Source organism: Cervus elaphus, chromosome 5 (genome assembly GCF_910594005.1).
Source record: "Cervus elaphus chromosome 5, mCerEla1.1, whole genome shotgun sequence".
In the NCBI taxonomy this organism is placed as follows: domain Eukaryota; kingdom Metazoa; phylum Chordata; class Mammalia; order Artiodactyla; family Cervidae; genus Cervus; species Cervus elaphus.
The window spans coordinates 104,761,110-104,782,541 of NC_057819.1; positions in this window are offsets into that span (position 1 = coordinate 104,761,110).

The following is a 21,432-nucleotide window of genomic DNA, read 5'->3' on the forward strand; positions in this document are numbered from 1 at the left end:
GCACAACATTGTAAATCAACTATACTTCAAGAAAAAAAATTTAAAAAGAAAAGAAGAGTAAGGATACCAGGCAGAAAACAATTCAGACATTAGCTGAAACCCTACATAAGTTCAGTTCAGTCGCTCAGTCATGTCCGACTCTTTGCGACCCCATGAATCACAGCACGCCAGGCCTCCCTGTCCATCACCAGCTCCCAAAGTTTAGTCAAACTCATGTCCATCGAGTTGGTGATGTCATCCAGCCATCTCATCCTCTGTCGTCCCCTTCTCCTCCCGCCCCCAATCCCTCCCAGCATCAGGGTCTTTTCCAATGAGTCAACTCTTCGCATGAGGTGGCCAAAGTATTGGAGTTTCAGCTTCAGCATCAGTCCTTCCAATGAACACCCAAGACTGATCTCCTTTAGGATGGACCGGTTGGATCTCCTTGCAGTCCAAGGGACTCTCAAGAGTCTTCTCCAACACCACAGTTCAAAAGCATCAATTTTTCGGCGTTCAGCTTTCTTCACAGTCCAGCTCTCACATCCATACATGACCACTGGAAAAACCATAGCCTTGACTAGACGGACCTTTGTTCAGGGGGTCACAAAAAGTTGGACATGACTGAGTACACACACACACTACGTAAGCCAAGACTGATTTTAATGGCACAGACTGTCAATCTATAGGGTTTCAGAGAAGATGTGGGGAGAGTTGGCAAGACAGCTTTTGAAAGTAACTGAGAATTGAAGCAAGCCTTCTAGATGGAGAAAAATGGGATAGGGCAGATGGGGGAGGGGATGAAGAAGTCATTACAGGGTGGGCAGGGTGGCCACAGATGCAGAGAAGACAAGGGGCTGGTGTGTGTTGGTGGGGACACTGAGGCAGATGAAGATGAGGGAAGATGGTGCTGCTTGGTGATCTGGACCCAAGGTTACAGGGAACTTGAAAGCAAAGCTGACTGCCTTATTTTACATAAAATGTTTCGTCCAAGAGGTTGAAGGCAAGTGCCACCTCTTTTTTTCATGGACTAAAAATTTGTGAACATGGTGACAGCTATTTACAACTCAAAATACTTTTCTTTTCTAACTTCTTAATACAGTTTTGTATTTTTTGAGGCTGAAAGTAACCAAAGTCGAACTTTTAGACCAGTGGGCTTTGATTTGCATTCCTGCGGGGTCTGCCCCATAGCATCATCATTTCAAGCAAATTATTGCATCTGGAAGTACTCTCAAAGGGGCATGAAGACGTGAAATAACAAGAACAGAGAATGGGGGAAAGCCCAAATCCTGCAGGCTTACAGGATCTGCTTCACCTTTAGGCAGAGTAGGCAAATGCCTATTGGTAGTGTGATTCCTGGGATTTTGGAAAACTGCCCCAAGTTCGAAAAAGAAAATTCCCCCCCACCTCTGGCTGCCTGAAATTCCACCCACAGTACTTAATCCCTTTAGTTTAACGTGTTGATCCCTGTTAAAATGTCTATATCCATGGAAGCGGTAGGAGTTTAAGCTGCCCCCCTCAAGCTACTATCCCATTCTTTGCTTCCCTTCACTGTAAACTTCTTAATTAAGTGGTCTGCACCCCCAGAGCCCCCATTTCCTTACCACCCACTTTCTCCTTAATCTCATAAAATCCAGTTTTTGTCCATATCTCTTGACAGAAACCATTCTCCCCAAGGTCACCAAAGATCTGCTCATCACCAACGTTTTCACATCACTCTTAACTCATGAGGGTGCTCTCTCCCTTGACGCTCTCCATCCTCAGCCTCTGAGACTTGACGTACTGTGGTCCTCATGGTTTTTTAATTTAATTCATTTATTTGTTTATTGGCCATGCTGAGTCTTCATTGCTCTATGCAGGCTTTCTCTAGTTGCAGCAAATGGGGGCTACTTTTCTTTGTGGTTCAAGGGCTTCTCATTGTAGAGGCTTCTCTTGTTGCAGAGCATAGGCTTCGGGGCACACAGGCTTCAGCAGTTGCAGCTCCCAGGCTCTAGAGCACAAACTCAGTAGTTGCCGTGCATGGGCTTAGTTGCCCCACATGTGGCATGTGGGATCCTCCTGGACCAGGGTTGGATCCCATGTCCTCTGCATTGGCAGGTGGATTCTTAACCACTGGACCACTAGGGAAGTCTGATCCTAGTGGTTTTTCCATGCAACTCATGGTTCATTTGTAACACCGTTGCTACCCGGCTGTCACTTCCATTGTAAAATTAGCAACTGCTACACTGACTAAATATCTTAATAAAATCTTCCTTTCTTAAAATCAACTGTAAGATTCTACAGGCCATCTTCCCATGACTTGACCCCATAGGCATTCCTGGTTATGGAAATTGATGTCTAGAGGGTCCAGAGATAGTCAAAAGAATTGGTGTATGTGATCAGAAGTGTACCTCCTCCGTATCCTGAGGCATTTGAAAATGGTGAAAGGAGCTCCTATTGGTTAAAGGAGCATCACTGCTCATCAGCGAGGTTATTGTGCTTATCCAAAGATTGAGGGTAATTTGAGGAGTTTCCCTGGTGGCCAGTCTTCCTAGGTACCCCAGTGGTAAAGAGCCTGCCTACCAATGCAGGAGACATGGGTTTGATCCCTGAGTCAGGAAGATCCCTTAGAGGAGGAAAGAGCAACTCATTCCAGTATTTTTGCCTGGATAATCTCATGGACAGAGGAGCTTGGCGGGCTACAGTCCATGGGGTCACAAAGAGTTGGACACACCTGAGAAGCTGAGCACAAAGAGAGACAGAGGTATTGACTCTGATGTGAGGGGCTACCTACAAGTGTAACGGTATCCTGGGAGGTGTATTAGACATAAAGCAGCTGGGTTCACCTCAAAGACTTGGAAGCATAGTGTATTTCCTTTTCTGATGTTCTGGAAAGGATCCACATACTTCCTTTAGTATTTCTACCTTTAGAATCATTATTTTGGATCATAAGGATTTTTCGAGTTTTTTTTTTATCTTTTTTGTTTTTGTCATCTACACAGCTCCTCTGTTAGTAAGGGTGTCACCATGTTTTCATAACAGGGTTCCCAATATGTGTTTGTATATAACAGGCAGTTCTAATTCCACTTCCGTTAAACACTTGATACATAATTATAGGGGAAAGGGAAATATAAATCTTCAAATATTATCACAGGTGGCTCTTCTCTTTTTGTCATTCCTGTGTGTGTGTGTGTGTGTGTGTGTGTTAGTTGCTCAATTGTGTCCAACTCTCTGCGACCCCATGTACTGTAGCCCGCCAGGCCTCTCTGTCTGTGGAATTTTCCAGGCAAGAATACTGGAGTGGGTTGCCATGCCCTTCTAAAGGGGATCTTCCCAACCCAGGGATCAAACCTGGGTCTCTTCACCGCCAAGCCACCAGGGAAGCCCTTTTGTCATTTCTACATACATCCAAATTCTAGAAACAGCCAAGTCATTTAAACTTCTGTTCTTGGGAGGTGAATTTTAGGAGAGGTTTTCCAATAGGTAAGAAAAAAGAACATTCATAAAAAGGCTAGCAATAAAAATGAAAGGACATTGTCTTAAAAAAGACACATTCCTAGGCCAATCGTAGAGAAACGAGGATATCCAGGTACAAATAGGGAGCTTTCTCCTTGATCTTTACGTGGCCTGCATTGGTGTTAAAATTCTTTTGTGGCCACTCTGGGTCCCCTGGTTCCTCTCAGTCAGAATCACCTATTGTCTCTTCCCAGTTCTCTTTTCCTCTCTGATTCCTCAGGAGCAACCATCCACTGTGTCAGCTTTTCTCTTTCATGCAGCTTGGCAGAAGCCCCAAAAGACTGAAGATCATGGTCTTTTTTCTGTATCAGTGTGTAAATCTTTATAATTATATTCTCAATCAGAAAGGAGTAATTTTCTTTACACCTAAGCCCCCTCTAAAATTCACAACTTGCTTCTGACTCAACCTGCGTTAAGGTACTAACTTACTAAACTGTAAGCCTACAATAACATAATTACCTTTAAAGCTTATTTAGTCTGAATATGCATACAGGTACTAAAAAAGGAAGTTGAGGTGTTTGCCCACACAGTTTTATTCCATTCTGTCAGTCAAAAGAATGAAAGTGAATTCTGTATATTTTTAGCATCCCTGAATTACAAATTTGCCAAGAGAGGTTTGTGTTAAATTCCCTTCGGTTTCTTGGATCAATATCAAATTTTGAATTTAAAAAAAAGCAAACAGTGATGATTCAACAGAAATTGAGCACAACTCTCTGAGGTCCTGTCCTTGGCATCAGAAGGAAAAGAAATGTAAATATAATACAGTCCTTATTTTCAATAACATTCGAGGACTTCCCTGGTGGTTCAGACGATTAAGAAGATGCCTGAAATGTGGGAGACCCAGGTTCAGTCCCTGGGTCAGGAAGATCCCCTGGGAAAGGAAATGGCAACCCACTCCAGTACTCTCTTGCCTGGGAAATCCTATGGACAGAGGAGCCTGGTGGGCTATAGTCCATTAGGTCACAAAGAGTCAGACACAACTGAGCGACTAACACTTTCTTTTTTTTTGAGTCTACTAGGACAGGGCAAGTGAAACCCAAATCATTGAGTTACAAAGCAGGATGTAAAGGAAATAAGTAAAAGACTGGGGAGAACTCAGCAAAGAAAGCAGACTTAGTCTGTGCATTAAACCACAGAGATGTCAGTGAACAGAAGTGATGGATGGGCGTTCTGGCTGCAGCAGAAATGTGAAGATGACCAAGACCGAAAAATCCCAGTCATGGTCTAAAAGAGTTAAAACATTCTATTTCACTAGAGCAAAATTGGAATGAAGTCCAGGAGGGAAGGATGAATCTAAAAACCTAGCTTGGAGTCATTTAAAGGGGGACTTGAATGATGTACTTTGAACTTTCTTCTTTGTCAATAAGAAGCCACTGAAATTTTCAGAAGCAATTTGGAAGCAATTCGTTGGCAATAAAAGGTTCCATATCACCTTTGGTGTAGAATCTTGTCAGAATATGATTAGCTCCTTCCCTCTGAGGATGGAGGAGGCCTTCTTAAGCTTACAAAGAAAGCAAGCATGAAGAGAAAGAGACGAATAGATTGGTGGTTGCCAAGGGGGAGGGGTGGGGGGAGAGGTAGAGTGAGAGTTGAGGATGAGCAGGTACAAACTATTACATATAGAAAGGCTAAACAACAGGTCCTACCGTACAGCTAAGAGAGCTGCACTCAGCATCCTATGATAAACTGTAGTGGAAAATAATATCTTTAAAAGACTGCATATTATATATATAAAATATATATATATATGCATGTGTGTGTATGTATAACTGAATCACTTTGTTATACAGCAGAAATTACACAGCATTGTAAATCAACTATACTTCAATCAAAAAATAGTAAATAAAAAAGGAGATCAGTGATGGGCAGGAGAGTGGAACCAGGCGTTCCTGGTGGGTATGAATGTTCTGTTTCACGGTGCTCGGTGCCAACTGCCTCTAGTGTTGTCATGATGGATACTCAGAGCCTAATGTGGGATTGGGTGCTAGGCGATGTACTCCAGAGACTCTTCATTCTCTAAACGGCTTTGCCATCCATGGGGGAAATATGTGGCCTCTCCTAAAACTCTGAGCATCATCTTTACAGGCATTTTGTCGGCATAACAGCAGACGGTTACGGTACAAACAGTCATTAACCACAGGCTGCGGGCAAAGCTAATCCTGAGTGTGTTGCAACCATTGGAACCAGGAAATCTGAGCTGCTGCTAACAGGGTTCCAGCAGCTGAATCCTTAGCTGGTTTTGGCCCAGCTCCCCAGCCATGATCACAGGGCTCCATACTTGCCTGTTCCCTGTTGTTTGGTTTCTGTTCAAGGATTTTTCACTGAGTGAAAGACAAATCATGGATTGACATTTTTTTTTTTTTTCTTTTTCCCAAAGTGCAGTGTCAGAGCTGGACAGGGATCTTTAAGAAAGATCTGAATGTTCAGCCAGCATTCCTAGGTGGACCCAGAGGCCCCAGAGAAGGAGGGCAGCTCTCACAAAGTGATGCGGTGGTTTCTGAGTATCTCCTCTTTGACAAATACCCCTCCTCCCAGCTTCTCATGTTTGATAGATCTGGAAGCAGCAGTTCTTTCTGTTTTTAATTCACATCCTTCCATCTTCCAGCTTCACTCAAAGACATCTAACCTTCTTAAAGATTTCAATTGGTTCTTACCCTTCTCTGTAATATCTCCTGAACAAAGCCCTTCATGGATCACTTGATAAAATGAGTATCAGCAGGAAGAAAAGGGCTGACAGATATGAGGGACTGGAATCACTGGATCTTTGGAGGATGGTGAGCATATGGCAGCCACTTAGCCCAACGGATGTCAAGGACCAGCTATGGAATATCTGTCATTTTAAGGCCATACAGAAAGCAACTCTGGACATCCGACTTCAACGTGCATTTGTCCATTAACTAAACGAAATAGGAAGGCTCCCAATACTCGTGAAGTGTCGAGCTGGCTGCAGAGATAGGTTGTTGTTTCTTTGGTCTAAGAAGGTCAAATTTCTAAGAATTTTTTACTCTTCCATCTTAAAAAGTTGGGAAAATTCAGAATTCTAAGACCTGAATCATAGATCTGAATCCTAGTTGCGAATTATTTATAACCAATACTCATATGGAGCAAAATTCTATAGAGACAAGAATGGGGTTTGAATGTTGGGTAGCCAAAGAGAAAAATAACCATCCCATGCAGATGGGAACATTTATTATCATAAAAATGCCAGTGATAGCATTGCATATTGACAGTGGCAGAGACCCCAGGACCCAGGACATACGTGAGAATCCTGCAGGTCAGAGGTGAACAAGAAGAAACATTCTGAGAACTGCTCTTGTCCTAACAATCAAATCTTCAGAAAAGAGAGGGACTGGGAACATGGATGTTCTACACATAATGATCAGATGAAGTGATAACGACAGGATTATCCCCTTGTAATGAGAAAAATCATATGAGACATGTTATAAGCTGTGGAACAGATCCAGAGACACATGTTTATGTGGGTTTGGACCTCCTGTCACGAATCTTGGCATGAAGATAAGACAACTGGTGATCATTACTTTGTGTTGGTGTATATGGTGGCCTTAGTGGTATAGAACCTGCCTACCAATGCAGGAGATAGAAGAGACATGAGTTTGATTCCTGGGACAGGAAGATCCCCTGGAGAAGGAAATGGCAACCCACTCCAGTATTCTTGCCTGGGAAATCCCATAGACATAGGAGTCTTGTGGGCTACAGTTTATGGGGTCTCAAGGAGTCAGACACAAACAAATCAACTTAGCACAAAGGCACGTGTATGTTTTTAGAAGGAAGAAGTGAATGCAGGACCTTAAAAAGTAGGGATAACCCTCCTCTCTAGGATTAAATCTTTTTTTTTTTTTTTTTAACTCTTCCATCTTAAAAAGTTGGGAAAATTCAGAATTCTAAGAGAAAACCATAGACTAGTCTCTAACTGGTCAGTGGGTACCCTTTATTACTTATTAAAATTCCCTTTGTCAAATCCTGTGAAATGCTACTCAACATTCAATTTAGAAATCAACTCTGCACATTCAGCTCTTGGCCAAAAGGGAGACCACGTAACAGGAGGAATGAATCAGACATTGGGAATGGTTTGGCATTCTCAGTGACAGGGCTGGAGACACAAAGAACTTTCTCCTGCAACCACGTAGCTGATCTTTCTGGGGGAAACTGGGCAATTGTTCTGATAGTCGGGAGATGTTCTGACTCATTCAATTTTCTTACTTGGGACAGAAATTGTGGCTATAAACAATTACGTCTCTTCACTTACTTGGGAGAAGGGAAGAGCTCATGAGACCATGCAAGCATGATTTCCAAAGACTTTAAATACAGAAATTATAGATATGACCTATTCTTCTCCTTGGTTGTGGCTATGAAGCCCGTTTTCTGTAAAAGGGACTCACAGTTTGCCCAGCTCACTTAATAATAATACAAAAATTCTTGTCTATTAATCCACTTGTTTTCCAGAAGAAGGATAATTTTGTGGGAATGGTAAAGAGTCTTGATCTCCAAAAGGGCATTTTTTTGGTCGATCTCCTCTGTTTGGTTACGAAGGTAGTTGGGGAAGAAGTGTTGTGCCTAGTCACTCAATATGTCTGACTCTTTGCTACCCTTTGGACCGTAGGCCACCAGGCTCCTCTGTCCATGGGATTTTTCAGGCAAGGAATACAGGAGTGGGTTGCCATTTCCTTCTCCAAGGGATCATCTCGACCCAGGGATCGAACCTGCATCTCCTGTGTCTCCTGCATTGCAGGCAGATTCTTTACCACTGAGCCATGAAGGGAATAAGACAGACATTCAAGCATCAAATGTATGATTTCTAGACATCTGGTAATGCTTTCATTTTTGGAAATATGAAAGACGAGAAATCCTGAAATCCTCTCATTGCCAAATACAAACTCTAGAGAAAGTATTTATTAGGAACCTTTTAAATTCAAAGACCAAATTTTAAGAAAGCAAGGATGTTCTTCTGAAGGCAGGAAAAACATGGGCACGTGGACCCACAACACTAAGAGAACCTTTGTGGCACCACCATTCCTGGGGCATCTATTTATAAGAGCAGCCTAGGGCTTATGCATTAATGACTGTGTGCACATTGGGTCAGAAGGCAGAACCTTCAGCCTTGGCAGGATAAGGACCAGATCAGAGAACCTAACATACATCAGGGGCACATGACAGAGTACACCCTCAAAAAGGAGACGAATGGTATCATCTCAGCTAAATATCACTCAGTTTAGTAATACATTTCCTGGAACACCCTAGCTCCCCAACTTCTTAGCCCCATGGGTAAATCCCTCTCCCCTGTTAAGACCATTTCCCTCCACTCTCCACAAATACAAAAGAGACCACCCAAATCTAAAACAATATATATTTCCCCTCTTTACCATTTGTCCAAGATTATGGAAATTTCCTTTTGCACATATACATTTTCTAATATTTCACAAGGATCACAGATCTCTTTTTAAGAGAGAAGGGGAGTTCAGTTCTGCCACAAGAATCACTTTGTTTTCCTTCTGCCATGAGCCTCCCCCTGCTCTGGACATGACAAAGGATGGTTTATGCTTGTTAAAATACAAAACTTGGCACCCTTGAAGTTTCAAAAGGACAGAATTTAATTTGTCCTTTGTAGTTCCTCTCTTCTATCCTTTTTGGTACCATTTCATTAACTCCGTGCTTTTCTCAAAAGTCACAGAGTATTATTCTTTGTTTTTGAAAAAACAAAACAAAACAAAGCAAAACCCAAAGCTAACAGCCCCCCGACAAAGAACAATAGGAAATGAATCGCCAAGGCTCCCAGCGATGATTTTTATTATGAATCTTTGTGAGAAATGTCATTGGGACTCAGCCATGGAATTGAATTCCTCTTCCCCATTTTATTGGCACTTATTGGGCCTGACAGTTTGATGAGAGAATTGCGGATTATTTAGACGCTCTTCCATCACAGATTGGATCCAGTTTGATAAAAAAGCATTTATTGAGTGTTAGTTACAACCTCAGTTACTGTAAGGAGGAAGGAGAAAAATTAATTTGCTGCCTTCCCTATAGGAGGGGAGGAAAGGGTAAATTCATGAAAGACATTCATCTTTTTATTCATTTAACCAAGATTTAGTCCTCATTTACTTCTTACGCAGCCAAAGAAAGAGAGGTACCAAAGATTGTAACGCAGAATTATTTAAACAGAATTTCTGTTTAAAGGAGAAGTGGTAAAATCAGGTGAGGATCATCGAGAAATTCTTTGTTGGGGATTAAACTGTGCAGGATCTTGGAGGAAGAATGTGGAACCATGTGGAGTCATGTCTATGGCTACGGAATCAAAGCTAAAAGTCAGAATATGTACATTTATTTCCTTCCTTGAGTGTCTCAATTTTTAAAGAAAACATTTCAATACCCAGCTTAAAAAATAAAAGTACCAATGGAAAAGTGCGTGAGATCTACTGTCATTGCCTGTATTTGAATCCCAACTCTATCCCTTCCAAGTTATGTGGCTTTGGACACATTAGTTGATCTTTGAAAACATTTTTTCAAAATGGAGCCATGAAGAAGGATGCTTATTTTAGGAAAGACAAAAAATTCTGTGGATTACATTGTAGATTTCCTTGGGTGGAGATGCCCCTGACAAAGCAGGTGGGGTTTACTCCTTAGAAGGTGTTTTTGACCACTGGAAGCAGCAGAGAGATTCTCTTATAGGTTAGGGAATCACTTGATCACACATATGATTTTGAAAAGGTCATTTCAGCAGAACTGAGGAGGATTGACCAAAAGTCTGGTGACGCTGGAGAATGATCTAGTTGGGAAGGTCTCTTAACCAATTCAGCCACTGGATGAGACTTTGATGGGAAATTCTGTACTTTCTCAATAGAATTCCATCCTCAGGCCTTTCCCATCAAAGTCAGTAAACAAGGGGATTGGAGAATGAGGAGTGGTGTGGGGATGAGAGGAACCTTCAGACACTTCATTGACGTGGTCTGATGATACTGGATTCATTGTGCAAGTCTCCCGTCTCCAGTTGGGTCTCAAATTCATATTAAACTGGACAACAATCTAGATAATTTTCAGACCAGTCCTGGGCAAACACATGCTAGCTGCTTTCATGCTTTTGTTTTTCTTCCCCTTAAACACTCAGCAAACAAGCATTCATTTTGAATTCGTTTCTGTCTGTGACCAGTGTTCAGTGAGAAGTTCTGAATCTTCTACTACCAAGGGAAACCAGAACCAGAGCTTCAAGTTTGGGGGAGAACTGGTGGTGGGGGTGGGGGGAGAGTCGGGGTGAGGTTGTTGTCAGGTGGATAAGGAAGGAGGAAGGAAGGAGGCTGCAATTAGAAAAGAGAGTCCCAGAAGGAAAGCTGTGTGTAAGACCAACTTCAGAAGTCAACAGAGCGCTTCCTGCAGCTCTCCACCCCACTGTAGTTTTCACACATGGACAACAATATTCAGTAGTCGTTTTGATCAGCGGCTGAGGCTTCAAAATGTGCCTTTGAAACACCAGGCAGCATCTGGAGAAAACGAATTCCAGCCCACCCAGAGACCCCCCAGACTGAAGGAGCTCAGCTCCGGAGTTGGATGTCCTAACCGGCTACATCACTGCCTTGTTGATTCTCTAGGGTGAGCCTTCATGAAGCATCTGGCCTCAGGCTTCCCAGAAGACATCTATCTGGGCAGACTTTGTTGCACAGAGGAGAATGTGCTTCGTGTGTTTCTGCACTGGGCTTTCTGGATTTAATTAAGGGGATGCGAGGTGTCAGGGACAAATTAAATTACTCCTCAGCACCACTTTAGCCTTCCTGTGTCCTCTTTTCCCTCCCCCACCCACTCACCTTTGCATAAGGCAGGGCTCCTCCAGGGGTCCCTTATGTAAATGAGGTAGCTTCTTATGTAAATGAGGTAGTCAGCTCCAGGGCTCTGAGGGAGCTCCTGGGAGTCACTAGTAGACCTCGTTCTTGGTCCGTACTTTCTATGATCCTGTTACTGGTCAGGGTTCTTGGGCCTTCCTTAATCAATAGAAATTGAGAAGAGTCCAGACAAGAAATTCAGGCAATGTTTTATTGGAGCCCCTGCTGTATCCATAGGGTGGGGTGGGGCGAGAATGAGTTCCCTTGCTCACTTGTTCACCAAGAGGAATTGAGCTGGTTTTTTAAACCCGGATGAGGATAGGGCTGCCCAGGGGTGGGGTGGCTTAGGTGGTTAGTCCACCCCTTTGGTTGTGTTGGGTGCAGGGGGCATGCTCAGTACTCTGCTTTTGCTCTGGGCTTTTCAGAAGTGGTAGTTGGGTTTTTGGTCTTTTTGTATCTTCTTGTCCCTAATTTGCCCCAATTGCATATGCTTGCAGTTATTTTTCATTCCTCATAGTTGTTTTGTATTTCGTTGCTCCGAGGACACATTTGTCCATGTGCAATTACTGAAGCAAAGGGTCCCAGGTCTATCTCAGATCCCAGCCTGTCTCCATGAGACCTTACTCTCATGATCAAAGATAAAGGCCCAAACTCCAACCATCATATCTGAGCTCTAGGTATCAAAATTGAAGAAGAGAAAATCAACCATACTTCAATAAAATAGTAAATAATTTATTTTAAAGTAGACTGACAAAAAATAAAAGAAAAATAAAAATCTGCTGAACAAAAAAAGAATAGAGTATTAAAGCATAATTTAATGGGGTGGAGGGGTGGGAAGAGGGAAGAATAGACAAGAAAAAGGGCAAAGTCACATGTCAGCAATCATGTAGACATTTCTTGAAACTTGCTTCGTTCACACATCATCAACCAGAATTCAAATATGCTATGCATAACCATAAGAAAACTGGGAAATGAAAGCCCAGCCAAAATCTGAAGTCTTTTTAACTAAGGAAGAAAGAGAGAACAGAAACTGATTTCCTGCCATTGTTGAGCATTTTGGCTGATCAACCAAAGTTATATGATGCACACAACACATTCACATCCCTCCCCAAGGGGGTAAAAGCAAAGTTTCAACTATTTGTGCTTCTTAGCAAAGTCCAGAGTCTATAGCCTCTATATCCATCTCCAGGTGCTGCTTCTTATAGTCTGGAAATTTGGAGAAAAAGAAAAGGCTTGACTTACCTCCTATTAAGATCTATTATAATTTCAGCAGAGGGATAGACAAACAGATCGATGGATCCAAAGATAGCACATAAAATAGACCTAAACCTTTATGAGACTTGGTTGTATGATTGAGGAGATGTTATAATTAAATGGGGGAAAAGATGGACAAATCAATAAATGTTTTGTAGATATATATCCCTGCCTCAGAAATAAACCGAAGTTGTAGCAAAACTCTAAATGTGAAAATGTAAAACAATTGACAAGTGAATAACATTGGCAGTCAGTGGGGGGGGAGGGGGGGGCGGGGGGGGAGCAGGGGTACGGCAGTATCAGAAAGGATTTCTTCTTTTTATTATTAAAATTTGTTGTGCAAGACTTGTGTTTGCCAAGAAGGATGGGGGATGGGAGAGGGCTAGATAGATGAAGAGTTTGGAATAAGCAGATGCAAACTATTATATATGGGATGGATGAACAAGGACCTACTGTATAGCACATGGAACTATGTTCAATATCCTGGGACAAACTGTAACGGAAAAGACTATGAAAAAGAGTGTGTTGATATATATAACAGAATCATTTCACTGTACAGTAGAAACTTTATAAATTCATTTTTTAATGGGAGGGAAATTGGTTTACAATGTTGTGTTGATTTCTGCCATACAACAAGGCAATATACAGCAGAAACTGTACATTGTAAATCAACTCTACTTCAGTAACATAAATTTTTAAAAATTCATTGTTTATTTATTGCAAGAATTATTATCCTTTGTGCCATTTAGATATTTTAAAAATATTGACTATGGATATTTTCAAGCATACATAAAATTAGAGAGAATTATATCCTGAATTTTACTTATTTGCTTGTATTATTAGGGACTCATGGATTTTTGTATATTTGACTGCTTTTATAATATATTTATTTATATATATTTTTTATATCTATTAACTGCTGCAATCCATGTGGTCGCAGAGTCAGACATGACTTAGCGACTGAACAACACCAGTATTATCGTGATCATCAAATTGTCCCCACTTTGACTTGAGAGTCCCTTCTAGTTTATTTCTGTGTCCTTTTCACACTCTCTTTATACTTTGATAATTTCTTTGCTTTCAGGTCTAAGATGTTCCAAGAACATCTTCTACATTTTCAGCCCTGGATATGGAATCAGCAATTTCTCGAGGGGAATGTTTCCTGTTTTTGCAAAATGATACTTGGAGAGCAGCATGTGTATGCTAGGGAAGAAGGGATTACTAAAACAGGAAATAAAAACTGACTCACCGAGGAAAATGTTGATACATCTGATTTTGTCAAATTTCATTATTTTAAAAGTGTTTCTGTTATTTTGAAATAAGATAGATAAGCTAATTCCAAGTTTAACAATTTTATGTGCTTCAGAAGATGCCAAAAACAAAGGTAAAAATCAAGTCTCAGATGGGGAAGAATCTTTAACAAAGGAGTCATATTCAGGACAAAGAACACCTACAAGTAAAAAAGGAAAAGGTAGATACTCCAAAAGAAAAAAAGTCAAGTGACATTAACAAGGAATTAACAAAAATAGAATAAACTTTCTGTAAACCTATGGAAAAGTTCTCTGCTTCATTGGTGATCAGGGAAATAGGTATTAAGACGTCAACAATTTCATGCACATCAGATTGGCAAAAGTAATTTTGAGACTGGTAAGATCAAGAGTTTGGTAAACTGTGAAGGGAAAAATAAATCCAGGAATACAATTTTTAAAATTCTCAAAAAAGTTGTTTGCAGTAGATTGCCAAAGCAAGCAATCCAAACCTGGCTGAAAGTTCAAGGGCTCTTTCAAGAAAGAACTTTAATTCCCCATAAAAACTAAAATGAACAAGCTGGCTGATTTCACTTAAAGGATGAAAATATTGTAATAGTAACTTTTGAAACATGCAATGCACAGGTCAATTTGATCTCTCAATCTCTATATCCTTTAGGTGACACCCAGAATGACACTGGATTAGAATTTACTTCATAAACTAAACCCACTACTTGATTCCACAGCAAATGATATTTAGACAATCTTACAGGTTAAACGTGAATTGTTGTTTAGTCACTAAGTTGTGTTTGACTCTTTTGCAACCCCATGAATCATAGCCCACCAGGCTCCTCCGTCCACGGGATTCTTCAGGCAAGGATACTGGAGTGGGTTGCCATTTCCTCCTCCAGGGGATCTTCCCAATCCAGGGTTCAAACCCGAGTCTCTTGCAACTCCTGCAGGTGGATTGTTTACCACAGTGGACAGAGGAGCCTGGCGGGCTACAGTCCATGGGGTCGCAAAGAGTTGGACACTACTGAGTGACTAACTCATGACCATATAGTTATGTATCATGCTTTTTCACACATCATGAATATTTACCATTTCAAAGTCCCAACGCTATAAGTATGTTGATAACCAGGAATATATTATAACAATTCAATCTGGAAGGGAAAAAATGTAGCCCCTTCATTGAAGAATCATCTCGTAATTCCCATCTCTGTCCTCTGTGTTTTCTTGTTTGACTCTGTTCCCACCAGCCCTGGACACTCAGTAAGCAGGCAGCTTGAACAGAGGTGGAAAGTTAATGACTTGAGTCCCCTGCTAACTTGGGATGACTTTTCTCTGATTCAAACTCCTTGCGGTGCGTCTACCTACCTCTCCTAGTCAGCTGGACTCTGGGATTCAGATGCTCCTTTCTCACCCTGCTTGCCAAGTAAAACCTTCTGTTTCTACCTGTCTAGATTTCCATCTTCAAGCACAAGCAAGGACACATCATCTTCTGAATGCCTTCTCACTATCTTAACATGAAAACATCTATTTTTTCTATTTTATGACCCCCTTTTTTGATCATTTGCAAGGCTCTACCTTATTCACACATGGGACTGCTTTCATTGGCCCCTAGCTGGTCCCTTACTGCCTCTGTCTGCCATGGGTTGGTCCTTATTGTCCTTTTTTGCTCTGTGTCTATCTCAGAATCCCACACCTAGCAGGTACCAGGAAAAATGAGCTCTTAGAAGGTCATGGGTTGGGACTTCCCTGGTGGTCCAGTGGTTAAGATTCCACCTTGCAATACAGAGGCTACAGGTTCAACCCCAGGGCAGGGAAGTAGGATCCCACATGCCACCAGGCAACTAAGCCCAAGTGCTGCAACTACTGAGCCCACATACTCTGGAGTGCACAAGCCATAATGAAGTATCCTGCATGATGCAACCAAATAGGTATTTTTAAAAAAAGAATAAGGTGGATAACTTAAAGACATCTAAGAAAGAAATATGTGTATCTAATGTGCTCACTGGCTTTGAATCCCATCCTCATATCAGGGTAGATCAAGATGTGTCTGGGTGATTTTGCACACTGTCTTTTTTGGCCTTTTGTATCCTCAAGGGCAACTGAAGCCTGGCTTTACCAGCCTGTAAATCAGCAGCAGCTATAAAACACTGCTGTCCTCAGCAATGACTTTCCCCTTGTGGGATTCTTTACAACTGTGGAACATGCCCAAAATATTAACGACATAAGTTCATTACTCTAAGTGCACATTCTGATGGATACACTGAAGAGCTGTCGGAAGAGGTGTGTGTGGATCAGACTCTGTTTCCAACTAGCTTGGGGGACTAGACAGATGACCAAATCTGCCTCCACCCTCAGATTTTTAATGAATGAGTTTTGGTGAAGCTGCCTCCCAGCATCTCAGCATCTCAAGGGTCTGAAAAGACAGTGGTACATGGAGATTTGAAATGATGGAGACCGACTGGACTCCCAGGTCAAGCCCCTTGAATCACTTCACAAAAGGTGTGCTCAGTTGCCCAGTCATATCCCACTCTTTGCAGCCCCTTGTACTGTAGACCACCAGGCTCCTCTGTCCATGGGATTCTCCAGGCAAGAATCCTAGAGTGGGTTGCCATTTCCTTTTCCAGGGGATCTTCCTGACCCAGGGATCAAAGTCGCATCTCTTGTGTCTCCTGCATTGGTAGACGGATTCTTCACCACTGTGCTACCTGGGAAGCCCATCACAAAAGGAACACTGGTCAATTAGTGCAAACCCCGTGCTCCATCCATGTTTTATACATTTCTGCTTCCGTTGTTAACACATTTTAATGTTTTAATTTTAACAATAATCAGAGGATATTAAAATGAAAGAATGGGCCTTTCCAGTCCAACTTTTTTTTTTACATGTTTCTCTTTCCAGTTCTAGTCATTTTACGGAAGTCAGTTCACCTCATTATAATCAACTAGAGCTGAAATGTACCATTACCTATTGATTTACCTAAGGGCAGGGATAAAAAATAAAGGTTATTCTCTCTCGGGTTACATGTCCAGTACAAATTGGCTGGGGACCCTACTCCATGCCTTCACCCACACTGGGCCCCAGGTCAATGGAGCAACTACAGGGGGCTGGTAATTGGTAATAGCCACAGAAGGGCTTCCCAGGTGGTGCAGCGGTGAAGAATCTGCCTGCCAGTGCAGGGGACACGTGAGATGCAGGTCACAGTCCATAGGGTTGCAAAGAGCCGGACACGACTGAAGCGACTTAGCGCACACACACACACACACACACACACACACACACACACACACACATATGCGCGCGCAATGACCACAGAGGCAGAAGAGAGGGTACCATGGTCCATGGTGTACTGGCTCCTCAAGCTTCTGAGTGGAGGTAGCCTGCCTCGCATCCACTGGTACCTCACTGCTCAAACCGAGTGCCATGGCCATACCGGACGATGCGATTGTGGAGGAAAGAGAGAATCTATTATCTTCAACAGGCTTGGTGACTTCCACAGGGACTCTTCAACTTCAAGACCACCTAAGAGAAATCTGGTGAAAGTAAGAGAAGAGTGGTTTATACAGCTTGGATCCCACTGTCTCCATACCGCTGCTTCATTCTTACCCTTCTCTGCTACCCCATCCCCCACCAGAAAGTTCACTTGATGTGACTGACGTCTTCCAGTTGCTGGGCCCTCCTTGGTAACAGCCTCAGAAGTGGGGGGATACCTGGCAGCAGATCAGCTGGTCACCCCAGCACCCACAGACCTGCCCCGCTGTCCACTCTGCAGAGTCTTGGGCGAAAATCAAAGAATAAACAAAATGAGGCAAAGGGTTACCCTTCGCTCACCAGTTCCAGAGCTTACCAAGGGATCCCTTTATCCTTTTAAAATCAGCTAAAAATTAGAAAATGGCATACCTCCTAATCAGTTAATTAACTCGTTGATTCTTGCGGCTAGAGCTAGTTGTAAGTTTAATCTCTGCTTAAAGAGACTCTGAAACAATCAGGGAATTAAGTTATGGGTGCGTGCAGGGAAATGATGACTCTGCATTTGCTTCCTAGGTTTATGAGGCTTTAAGACTCACAGTTCAACTCTCAACTTGACTGGTTTTGCTTGACTTCCTCGTGCTATGCTCGCCCACCCCTCCTCAAACACACAATCTTCACTGGTTGACTTTTTTTTTTAGCATGCATTGTGTGTTTTATTTTTTTATTTTTATTTATTTACTTTAGTTGGAGGCTAGTTACTTTACAATATTGTGGTGGTTTTTGCCATACATTCACATGAATCAGCCATGGGTGTACATGTGTTCCCCATCTTGAACCTCCTTCCCACGTCCCTCCCCATCCCATCCCTCAGGGTCATTCCCTGGTTGACTTTTTTAAATAAAAAGATATTTTCACATGGACCCTGGATGGTCCTCATTTGAATTAATTGGCCATGTCAGACTGTAGAGGTTAAGCCCTGTGCCCAGGACTTGCCAGCTGTAATTGGCAGGAACATGAACCCCCAGGGATATTTCTGACTCCCCAGCTTGTTTTGCTTTTCCAATGACAGTATTGCCTGGAAGAGGGGCCTTGTGTAAATCTCATGGCAGGCTGGCACCGTCTATGAACTGTCATATTGACTAATAGAAGAATAACTGATCAAAGCTGTTCAACAACTGACGCTGGTCCGCGGACTCATCTGAATGGTAACTCCAAGCTCAAGATCCAACTGGTTGGATGTGCAGGCATCTTTTTGCTCTTTACAGCTAAAGTGAAGTGGGACGTAAGGATAATAATATGGGTCATTTGTTCCAAGTTATTCAGAAAAGGGATTCCACTCTCCGCTTGGCCTTACCTGATGAGATGGTATTAAGCATCTTCCAGGAAAACACAAAGAATTTCACCAATGTCATTGGCTTGTGACCCCAGGAGACATTATTCAATTCTAAGCAGAGTCATGCAAAACCTAGGCAGACGGAATGAACAGAATGTGGGGATTAGTTTAAGAGAATGATTTCCTGCTCAGAATATTATTATCCACAATTTTCTGGCCTTTGCAAATAGCACTTATGGTCATTTTGAGCCCATTAAAATGCTTTTTAGGCATGAGGCTGAGCTAAAAAGTAGTCATTGCTGCAAATCCCAGAGATGAGCTGATGGCATTACTACGCAAATTACAGGCTTTGGCAAACTATTTGCTCAGAATCCTTGTAACATTGGTCATGGAATAGAACTTTAGGAGCTTTAATTTAATTATGATTAAAGCAAATTCCTTCGTGAAATGAGGGTGTCAGGGTGGAGACTGTGTTGGTTTTGTTTGAACAAGGAAAAAGTGCTCTGAAAACTTTATTGATTCAGTAAATAGAGGAGAGTAAATACAGAAGTCAGCGATACAACACTTCTAGTTAGAGAACTGAAAGGATTCATTACGCTGCTGACTTATCTTTTCAAGTTCTCTCTTTAAGGATTACTGAGGAAGGAAGGGGAAGATCAAAAATTACTCTCCTTTAATGAATTAGGCAAGACTTGACTATAAATTGAAATTTTATTAAGAGCAATTAATTTCATTCCGCTAAAAAGTCAATTGAGTCCAAATGTGTGAAATCATTTATAAGTACATATTCTCGAACAATTGGGGGAAATGTTACTTTTGGCATCATTTTATGCTTGGACATGTTGAATTGTGCTATTTATCACTCTTTTATAAGTTCAGTGACCACTTGAGAACACTGACTTAGAAATGGGAAAAAGAAAACACAGCACACCATGACCTGAAAGCACACAGCCCCTGGCGGACGCCTGCCCGAAAGTCGACTCCACCCGTGAAAATCAAGGGGGCAAGAGATTTTATAGACAGAAGGAGGGGGCTCCATGCAGAAACAGCACAGTCAGCTCTGCCAGTCATCTTGAAACTGGTCATCAGTGGTCTGACCAATATCATCTTGATTGCTTTAGGTACAGTTAGTCTTCAGTTCCAGGGTCAGTTTGTTCCCATTTTCTTGAAGCCTGTTCTCAGAATTGTGGCATCTTGAAAGTGAAAGTCACTCAGTCATTTCCGAGTTTTTATGACCGCATGGACTATAGAGTCCATGGAATTCTCCAGGCCAGAATACTGGAGCGGGTAGCCTTTCCCTTCTCCAGGAGATCTTTCCTGCCCAGGGATCAAACCCCAGGTCTCCTGAATTGCAAGCAGATTCTTTACCAGCTGAGCCACAAAGGAAACCCAAGAATACTGGAGTGGGCAGCCTATCCCTTCTCCAGGGGATCTTCCTGACCCAGGAACTGAACTGGGGTCTCCTGTGGCAGCTTATGTCATGGCAAACTGTGGGAGACAGTGAAGGACATGGAAGCCTGGCATGTTGCGGTCCATGGGGTCGCAAAGAGTCGGACATGACTTAGCGACTGAACAATGCCATGGCTGCAGTCTGGTCATTGTGTAGTTAATTCCTTCCACCTGGTGGGAGTCTCAGTAGCTACATGAATAGCTCATAGGATATGGCTCAGAATATTATCTACCGCCCTTGAGAAGGAATTAAAGGTCTTTGACTTTGCTTAATGACTAATCTATTATTATTTTGTCCTATTTGATTGCTTCCCTTTGCATCAGCATTTTCCCACTTCTCTGATTCAATTCATTCTTTGACTGAAATTTTTCTACAGACAAAAGTCTCATGAGCAGGACAGGGAGGTGGGGGGAAGGACCATAGGGTCCTCCTGTTCCATTTCAAAATGACGACATTTTGACCACAACCAAAATGATGTGACTTTAAACAACAGAAATGTCTCTCCCAGTTGTGGAGGCTAGAATTCTGAAATCAAGGTGTGGGCAGGACCACTCTCCCTCTGAAGATTCTAAGAAAGAGTACTACCTTGCTTCCTTCTAGATTCTGGGGGTTGCTGGCATTCCTTGGCTGGTGGCTACATCCCTCCCATTTCTGCCCCCCACCACCCTACCCTGGCCACTTGGCCCTCTCCCTGTGAGTATGGCTGTCCGTGTCCTTACATGGCCCTCTTAACAAGGACAGCAGTCATTGTGTTGAGGGCTGACCCTAATCTGGTGTGGCCTCATCTTAACTAATGATGTCTGCAAGGTTCTGGGTGGACACGACTTTGAGGGGGAGTTACACTCTGCAACTCAGTACCAGGAACATTTTTATAAATGAGAAGATGTGTGTGGAGACCTAAATGCTCTAAGTCAACAGGGCCCATGACTGATAACTATGACCCAGGAAAGGCTTCCCAAGGTTTTGGTCCTCTGTGTGTGTGTGTGTTAGTCACTCAGTCATGCCCGACTCTTTGCAATCCCATGGACTGTAGCTCCCCAGGCTCCTCTGTCCTTGGGATTTTTTAGGCAAGAATACTGGAGTGGATTGCCATTTCCTACTCCAGGGGATCTTCCCCACCAGGGATCGAACCTAGGTCTCTTGTATTGCAGGTGGGTTCTTTACTGTCTGAGTCTCCAGGGAAGCCTGCTGGCTCCCTTCACAGTCTACTTCTATGGCAAACAGTGTGCTTTTTCCACCTCTCTTTCTCAGCCATGCTGTCCCAATTCTCTTCCTTCTAGATAATAGCTGTCTCCACAGTTCTTTGTACCTCTTCTCTTGAAACTCACTTTAATAAATGACAGACAAAGCTGGCCTATGAACTGAATTGGCAA